This window comes from Solanum tuberosum, unplaced genomic scaffold, assembly GCF_000226075.1.
Source record: "Solanum tuberosum cultivar DM 1-3 516 R44 unplaced genomic scaffold, SolTub_3.0 scf00081, whole genome shotgun sequence".
Lineage (NCBI taxonomy): Eukaryota > Viridiplantae > Streptophyta > Magnoliopsida > Solanales > Solanaceae > Solanum > Solanum tuberosum.
Window position 1 is genome coordinate 935,924 of NW_006239008.1, and position 10,527 is coordinate 946,450.

The window sequence follows — 10,527 nt, forward strand, 5'->3', positions numbered from 1 at the left end:
ATCCTCATACTACCATCATTTTACTTAACAAACAAGACAGAAGCGTCCCACGGGGAAGAACTAGGATGGATAAAACATTTATCAATAAGTTCTTGGATTTGAGCCTTAAGCTCTCTCAATTCTATCGGATCTATGCGATTGATGAGTCTGAAATTTGGACTCATTTAGGGCATTGTTTACATAGATTTAATGTTCTCAAATGCTTAATTTGTGCCAATAACTGATGTTAATCCTTGATTTTCATTTATATGGATTGAGGAACAAAGCAAGGACACTAACAGGCAAAAAGGAACAAAACAAGCTGAAGAAATGAAAAAGTGTGAGCCTGAAGATCACAAGGAGCACTCGGCGTGTCGCCAAGTGGCTCATCAGACCGCCTAAAGTTCCAGTGTACCAATCCTTGAACGAAAGAACCAAGTTGGAGATGAAAAAGAGCAGTCAGCGGATCGCTGAGTGATTCCGCGAAGCCAAGATAGATCGCTCAAAGTTACAGACCTTGAGAATGTTGAGTACCAAGGCAAAAGAGCGATGGGAAAGAACAAATGGCGGTTCGTCGAGTGGTTCGACGAGCTCGACTTACTTCACTAAGTGAGTCTTCGCAGCACATTTTTGGCGACTACAAATACATTTTTGAACATTTAGTTTAGTATCAATTAATCAATTTACTCTTGAGAACAATCTATTTTCAAGTTTTGAACATTGGGAGACAATTTTCTCTAGTTTTCCTTAACTTTGAAGGATTGAAGAAATTCAATTTTGAGAAATTCGAAGTGGGTCTTTGGGATTCTTCAAATTGGAGCATTGTAAGGACGAAATTACTATTACCCAGTTGATGGATAATCAATTTGGTAACTGTTTTTACCTTTTTATAATGTCTAGCTAAAACCCCAATTCTTGGGGTATGATCATGTAATTATGGGCTAATTTAGTTTATGGGTATTGCTAATTGTTAGTCTAAATGCTATTTAGAAGTGAGTTCAATCATTAATTGTGGTTTAATTTAAGAATTGTAGTTGCAAATGCAGTTCTATATTTGTGTTCTTGGCTTGCGAGAGAGAGAAGTTTTAGAACTAAAATTAGTGATTGATGGTTTGTGGGTATTAGGTTGACCTGGGTTCAGCTCGAGAGAGTGAATCCTTAACCCAATCCCACACATTCAGCTCCAGAGAGTGAATGGATTAAGGTGTGGGCTACTCTTATTTTGCATGCTTGTTGATATTCGAGAGAAATCTCTTGATTCGGGGTAAATTGTTCGAGAGAAAGTTTACCTCCGCTATAGCCTAGCCTACTCACTAATATCTAGATATTTACAAATAGTTCCAATTACCCATATGTCTATATTTGCCTATAATCGATCACATCCCAAGAACCCGTCTCATTATTGTTAATTCGTGTTATTTGTGACTGTTTGTAGCTGCTAATCAAAACCAAAATTCCCTATTTGACATTCGTGTCAACCCCTAACTTGAATGATGTCTTTATTCGATAATTTTTTTATTCCTATGACTGATTTGACCATGTTCATACTTCCCAGTTGAATCTGAAACACGTACCACTCCCTGTGGGATTCGACCCCAACTAATTTAGTTGGTTTATATACTGATTTACGATCGTTGACACTTAGAATTGGATGAAGTGTCTTTGGAACGTTATCAATCAGCGATATGGAGGAATAGAAATTGGGCGGGTATCAGGTTCCAAATCAATGTAGAAATATATATCTCTATTCAGAGGTATACCATGAAAATCCATAGGAAATACTTCTCTAAATTCTGACACCACAGGAATAGACTCAATAGATGGAGACTCTACCTCAACATCCCGAATATGAGTCAAATAAGCCAAACAACCCTGCCCTACCAGTTTCCTAGCCCGAATGGAGGATATGATCTTAGCTTGCTTAGGCTTGTACACCCCTTCCCACTCTAACTTTTCCCTTCCCGGAATTTCTAGTCACAGACCTAGTATTACAATTAAGCACAGCATAATAGAGGGACAACCAAGTCATGCCCAAGATTATATCAAAGTCAGTCATATGAAAAATCACCAAATCAGCCCATGTCTGAAAACGCATAAACAAAATAGGACAAGCACGATAGACATGAGTAACTATGACAGACTCTCCAACTGAGGTATAAACATGGATGGGGGGCATCAAGTATATCACAATTCATATCAAATTCTGAGGCAAATTGTATGGACACATAAGAATAAGTAGGACCCGGATCAAATATCACATTAGCCATCCGGTCACAGACAAGAATAGTACGTGTGATCACTGCATCAGACGCCTCCGCCTCGGTCTTGCCCGGAAAGGCATAACATTGAGCCCTGTCATCATAACGGGCGACTTCTCTTCCTAGTTGCACTGTACCTCTGCATGCGTTACCATTTCCCCTACCTCCGCGGCCTCGCTGATTTCCTCCTCGCCCACCTTGTGGACGCCCTCGGCCATTATTACCATTTTCCACGGGTACCACTGCTCTAGTCTGCTGATGTTCTAAATCCATGATGCGCGGGTGGGGAAAATTTCTCCTCATATGCCCAAGTTCTCCGCAGTTATAACAAGTGCGATCAAAAGATGGCCTACTGCGGGCCCGCCGAAGGTGCGGCTCCCTTGCTATCCTAAATTAAATTTTGAGGTGGAGTTCCCGAGTAAATACTTGTAAAAGCGGGTATAACAGACTGAATTGGCCGGGCAGCAAGAGTCGGCCTCCCTGAAGCTCTGGAGTAAGAACCCTGAAAGTTACCTGAATTCTTGGCTTTCTTAGCCAATGCCTTAGCATGACCGTCTCGCCTCACCCCCTCCACTTTCTTCACAAAATCTGTTACCTCATTGAATCTTTTTCCTGCAGAGGTCATATGAACAGACAATACCTGCAACTCAGAATTTGGTCCCTTAACAAATAGGTGAATCCTCTCTTCCTCGGTGGTCACTAATTGTGTAGCATATCTAAACAAAGCATGAAACTTGGCCTCATAAGCAGCCACAGACATACCACCTTGCTCCTAAGCCATGAATTCATCCTTCTTACGATCTCTCAAAGTCCGGGGCACATACCTTTCCAAGAACAGAGCATAAAACTAGGTCCAAGTGTGTGGGGGTAAAGCTGAAGATCTGCATTCCACATATACTCAACACCACTGCTTAGCCTCGCCTTGAAGTTGGAAGGTCACAAACTCTACTCCATGTTGATGGACAATTCCCAACTTATGAAGCCTCTCATAACAATCTAGAATGAACTCAGATGCGTCCTCACTCTCAGAACCGTGGAACATAGGTGGTTTCAACTTCAAGAACTTAGTCAACATCTCGTGTTCATTACCAGTCATAACAGGACCCAACAAAGGACGGAAGAAAGCATCAGTACCTATAGTTCCACCCACCTTAGAGATAGTGATAGCAATAAGGGGATTGGCAGGAGCTTAAGATTCTTGAACAGAGGGAAGCACTCAAGGACCAACCAATCCTTTTAGGAACGACATAATCAGTTGACCTAACACTATGTCTAAGGGAGGAATACCTGTAGTCTCAGCCTTCACCTCTTCCTCTTGTCCAACATTCTCCTCACTCTCAACCTCTACATTCTCCTCTACCTATTCATGATGCGCAGGAGGAGCCTCATTTCTGGGAGCATTCTCAACTGGTGCTCCATCCCTAGTAGGCTCCACTCTTCCTTTTCCTCTACCCCTAGCTTGACTGTGACCTCTTACTGCGGATTCCTCAGCTGGCGCATTGACGGGAGCAACGGGTCTAACGTCGTTGAACCTAGTGTAAACCATCTGCAGACAGAAGAGTGAAGGAGATTAGATACCAACTTGGATCACCAGATACCAATTGGAACCAAATAGCACGAAAGGAGACAAAAGAAAACAGAGAGATTTCTTAAAGTCCTATAGCCTCTCGAAGAAAAGTACAGACGTCTCTGTACCGTTCCTCAAGACTCTACTAGACTCGTTTTGGTAGATTGAGATCAACGAACCTAGGGCTCTGATACCAACTTTGTCACGACCCAGACGGTCGTTATTGGCACCCACACTAACCCTCTAGTGGGAGAACCATTAATACTAATTAGCTAACCAAGAACTACACAACTTAATCAAAACTAAGTCATTTAAAGATACGGAAGAAGGTTTAAATGCTACAGGAAAAAATAGAGTTCCCATAAACTCAATAAGTCTAACCAACAGAATGCGGAAATAATGCCTAGAACCTGAAAGTCAATTTACCAAAACTCTAACAAAGAACATAAGTCTAAGGAAATGGGTACAACCCAATTAAACATAGGAAATCTAGAGTACTATTCTAAGTCTGAAGATGTGGACATAAACAAAATAGAACTCATGGCAGCCTGGAAGAACTGGCTCACCCTTGAATTTGAATCGATCCCTGGTCTTCTAAACAAGGTCTGTCAATAGCCGCATGAAGATGCCCTATACTCAACAAAGAAAGAGCAAGTTCAGTATCAGTACACAACTACAATGTACTGGTAGGATCACGCGGCTATCCCAATAGGTGAAACACATATAAGTCATTACAGCAATAATAAACATGCATACACCGAACATATACAATATCAAATATCACTTACGAACAATGTACAATTTCACAATCTCAAGATATACAATTATGTCAAGTCAATGGTCCTCTCATGGAACCCAAACCCAAACTGTTGTCATTACAGCAATAATAAACATGCATACACCGAACATATACAATTTGAATTAACACTTACGAACAACGTAGCATTTCACAATCTCAAAGATATACAGACATGCCAAGTCATTGGTCCTCTCACGGAACCCTTACCCAAACTGTTACTGTACCGGTATGTGACACTCGATCCAAGTTAGTGTGTCGGACGTGACACCCGATCCCATATATGCGCCAGAACGTAGCACCCGATCCAAGTTAGTGTGTCGGAACGTAACAGCCATTCCATTCAACAAGCCAAAAGCACAATCACAATGTGCATTATCATAATCATACAATCAAGTCATGATTCATGGCATACAATTATTCAATCATCCTCATTTACGATTAGTGTGATCAATAATGCAACATTCGCACATATACATGCATCATAATGAAGTAATTACAAATACATATCACACCAATATGCAATTACAATCATCACCTACCTCGAACAAATCTTGAATCCCCTAAGAAACTTGATTCTTCCCTTTTCGGATTCTTTCTGCTTGTTCTTGGTCTACAAACAATCAATATAACACGAGGATCAATAAATGATGTCTAATTACCTGGATTAACATCAACACTATCAACCCTAGGTCAAACCATGATCCCAATATCCAAATTAGGGCATTTCCCACCATCCAAACAGTTCCAAAACCCTTTCTCAATAATAAATATCCATGAATTTACTTTCTACGGATCGAAAAATGGATTCAGGGAGTAAAAACTTTACCTTTAGCCTCAAGAATGGTGAAAACGGTCAAGAACTCGCCTGGGGTCGTCTCCTAGCTCTCAAGAACAAATGTTGCAGAAAATAATGATTTTGGGGTTTATTTCTGACTTAATTTGCGACTGTCCTGCCATGGAGGACCTAATCCCGCTACAGCGGCCCGGCCCTGGCTGGAATAATTACGCCACTGCGACTTTCACGGAACCAGTGAGTCGAATTAAGAATTCCAAACTCTCATTTCACAACACACCTTCAACCCATGACACTCAGAAACTACCCGTTCACGCTAAGATCAATTTCGGTAGTTCTACTCGCCCGAATTCAATTTTGTTAAGTCGTACGGGTTCCTTAACGTCTTATCTATATAGTCATGCGATTGAATTCATTATTAGATCTCCTATTTGTTACAGGATTTCCCTAGACCTCACTGACTCCGATTTCATCCAAATCTGGACTAGGGTGGGAAATTCCAAGTTACTACTTTCAGCCCAAAAAATTTCCCCGTTGGCTTTTCTATAACGACGGGAATAGGTCGTTACACGTACTCAGCATTATCAATAGTGAGTCCTCATTCTTCGAGGACGATAAAGATGTTTTTTTTTACTTTCAGTCTTTCCGTTTTAGTTTTGCTAGAGTTAGCTAGAGCAGGTCCCAACATCTCTAGTCAGTTAGAGGCTTATTTCAAACATAGTTAAATTCAATTTTAGTTTTGAGTTTGTTCCTTCAGTTGTTATTAAACTCACCGTTTATATATTCAGACAGTATTGGGTATTCCCCATCAATTCAGTTTATATTATGATTTTAAGCTTCCGCCCAATATTTCTCATTTTAGTTTATCTTAGTATGGTATGATATGCCAGCTCAGGGATAGCTTGGGGTCATTCGTGATCCTAGGTCCCGTGTTTATGCCAAGGGGGTAGCCTCGGGGCGTGACACCAAATCCTCTTGGATATTATTTTCTTTCACAAAGATGTTTTACTATTTCGTTTTCACTTGATTTCGAGTAGGCTACTATATACGGCTTAGAGACTCGTACTGATAACGTGTTAAGAAATAATATAATACAATAAGAAGAATAACAAAGTAGGGAGAAGAGAGAAGACTTCTTATTCTTCTTGAATGATATTTAGGGATCCACAGATCTAATTTACAATGAAGGGAAATCCCTTTATTTATAGGGGATACCTAACTTGGTCCTCAAGTAGGATTCCTAACTACTCCCTAAAAGGACTCCACATAATAGACATTCACTATAATACAAATATGTTTATAACAGTTTTAAATTTCTATATTGTTTTTAAAATTTAGATTTTTTATTTAAATAACTACAAATAATTAATTTTAATTTTAATCGAACAAAATTCTAGAAATAATATTTATCAGCTTTTTGAAAATCTAAAAACCAAAAAAAAAAAAAAAAAAAAAGTGAGAATTTTTTTTTTATTACCTTGTGAACTGTTGGTATTGACCAACTTGTGTAGTCACAACATAGAAAGATTAAATGACTTTCCAATTTAAAAAATTAAAAAATAGAATAACAAATATCTATTGGATAAAAGTAAAGAAAAAAAAAGATACTAAAAGGACTACCCCATTTTTCCTATCACGTGTTTCTAAAATTATCTATTTTATCACTGTTTTGTTCATAAGTTTTTAGAGTTTGTGAATAAGTAGAAATGGAATGAAAAGTTTTAAAACTATCTATTTAAATTTAAATGGTAAACATGATCTTTGTATATATATTTTTCAAATTAAGTCACATTTTCACATCCATTTTAGAAGATTGGGATAGGGGGTGAGGTAAAGTTCTTCAACATTAATCATTGTAGAGTGAATTATTAATATTTTTCTTAATAATTTATCACATATTTCTATTGTAATTTACCACAAAACTTATAATTCAAGATTTAGCCTCTCTTTCAATAATTCTTGTACTCGGTGTACCATTCAAAGAAGTCATAATTTGATAACTTAGCATTAAAAAAAGAATCTACTATAGCTTAATATTTGTTACAAATTCAAAATTACATAGATAGCTATCACAAAAAAATTCACGTCTAACATAAATAAAGAAAAAAATAGTGAGAAATACCAACAAAAACATTATCATTTTTGACAAAAAAATGTTTCTCGCAATAAAATTGTTCTCCTCCTTCTCAACTAGCTAAATCTATATTTCACGCACCTTCGAGAGCATTTATTTATCGGTCATGGAGAGTTTTCAATAGCTCTATCAAAGAGAAGACGAATCATGAAATACAAACAACACACTAAAAAATATAAACAAATGGAAAAATAAATAAATCATGAAGAACTTCAAAATCCTAAGCAATCTTTAGATGATTAGTAAACTTGATCGCAATCTAAATAAATGTTGTTTTATTTTTAAAAATGATATTGAATTTTATAAGTAACAGAGATAAATTAGGACTCTTTAAGTAACCCACGATCTTCCAGTTTTTATAAATGAAATATACAATTTTAGTTTTAATATCATAGTTTCAGTTTTTTTTTTTAATTAAATATTTCTTCTTTTTCTAAAACTATACACGTGTATAGTTTTTAAAACTGCTTTCATGTTCATTTATTTTAAATTTTTAAAAACTGATTAATTTTTTTTTTTGTTTTTTGAATTGTAATTTAATTATTAATTATTAATATAATTACAAATAATTAATTTTAACTGTAAAAAAAATTCCATAAATTCCATAAATTTGATAATATTTATTAATTGTAAAAACTATTTTTAAAATAAAAGAGTAATTTATTATTTCTTATTTAATTTTATTAAATTTCAATATTTTAAAATGTCGTGATTTTGAAGAAAGTGGGGTCCGTATTTTTCATTTTCTTTTGTTCGCAGTTATGTCTAGTTTTTTTTTCTTTTTATTTTTATTAAATTTTCACAAATCAGTATTCTTTTTTTAAAAAAATATTAGTTACCCTATTTATGTAATTAATTTTAATTATTATAAATATAGATTACTATTATCTATATTTATTTTGCTATAAATAAGGAGGTTGTGTCACACATATTACATCGCCCTACTTTTTGGTACTATTTTCAAAATATTTATTAATTGTAAAAACTATTTTAAAAATAAAATAGTGATTATTATTTTAAATTTTAATAAATTTAGAATTTTTAAATTCCGTGTTTTCAAGAAAGTCGGGTCCGTATTTTTCGTTTTCATTTGTTTGCAGTTATGTCTGGTTTTCTTTTATTATATTTTCATAAATCCCTATTTTTAAAAATAAAATAATAATTTTAATTCTATTATATATAATTTATTTTAATTATTTAAAAAATCTATTTTTATGGTGTTAACACGTAGGCGCTATCACCTCTCCTATAATAATAATATGTTTCTACGGATCATTCAATTTTACTCAAGGTATCTTTACAAGTATAAACAATCCTGGCAAGATTAGCGAAAGCTTCTACTATCCGGGCCCTCCCTAACGCCCTCCTGGTTAACGGGTAATCCAACGGATTCCTTCGACAGCCTTTCAAGAATCTGCCTGGATCATTTTAACTTAACCTTAGTAGAACTGTTCAATAAGTTTCAACGATAGACATAATCGTCATTTCTTATAGTAACCTAGTATGTTATAGTTCAACACAAATAGTCTAGCCTATCATTTAGGCTAAGCACATAAAGAAAAACCAAAAATTAAAATAGTATCTGGAGTAGCACTCCTGGGGAACTTGAAGTATGTACCCAACTGAAAGCTTTTATTATTCATACTCAAAAATTTACAGAAGAAAGTATTACAAGAGAGAGAGAGTGGAGGCGGTGGGTTCTAAGACTTGCCTCACTAAAGAAAATTTCTCCTCCTTATATAGAAGTTGAGAAATCTGAAACGATAAGATAAGGTGGCCCACACAATTTATAATGGCCAATAAGAAAAGGATGAGACCGACAAACAGACGTGGTCTTTCCACTGAGAAATGTGGCCGACATATTATCATGGCCTACTTTATTAAAGTTTTTGACTTATTGCCCCAATTATTCAATTTGTGGGGCCTCCTTTACACCTTTCCTTTTCCTTTGCAGGCGGTGTTGCCGGAAGATTCTTCCACTTGGTCTTGGAGTCTTTAGAGAAGAGTATCGATGTCAATCTCTTCATTGCTATTAGCACTTTGTGCTTCTCCTGCCATGCATGATTCTTCATCATCATTGGTGTGGCTAGCTGATGTCATGAATATATCATCTCTTATATCTATATCGAGATTTTTCATTAAATCTATTTTTACTTCTTCCATATATATGCCTATTGCTTTCGATTTGGATATTAATCCTTTCTTCATTTGAAGCTTCCTTGCAATTTGTTTGAATGGACTAAGAACATCCACCTGTGATTTTGATCTTTCTGTATTTTGGTATTTGTCCATCGTTGTATTTATTAAATCTATGATTTCTTGACCATGAATTTTTCCTTCAAGATCTTTTGTATTAATTTGTTTCAAAACTTTGTATAAAAAGTTCTCTGTAAACATGAAAATCCTTTAGATGTATTATTAACCTCTACAGACCATTTCAAAATTCACGGGATTAAAAATTCTACAGAAAAATACATTAAGGACATACCTTCAAAGAATATATTATCTTGTTCTAAACTTATAAGTTTAGGGGAGATATCCACCCATTCAGAATATAATCTTTTGTAAGGTTTTGGTAAATTTTTACTGAGGGACCATATAAAGTTCACCATTGACAAAATCAATTTGGAATAGGTTGGTTAAAAACATGAGAGCATATTTTTATAAATCAAGAATGCTTTTTATTAGCATTTTCAGATAATAAAGCTCTATTAAAGCTATCCATATAATCCCGATAATTATATTTTACTGCTACCTTTTGTTCTGGATGGATATAATATTTTTCCTTTAAGGGGCTCATTCCCCATTCTTCTGGAGCCAACTCTTTTTATAATAATTTTTGAAAAGTTGTTAAATTTTTTGGTATTGGCTGGGTAAAAATGTTGGAATTCACCAAACCCTGTTGCTAAGAGTATCATCTCATAATGCATCCTGTATTTATAAGCAGGTGTGGTATAAGAAACTGAATCTAGATACGTGGACATTATTTTCCATGGG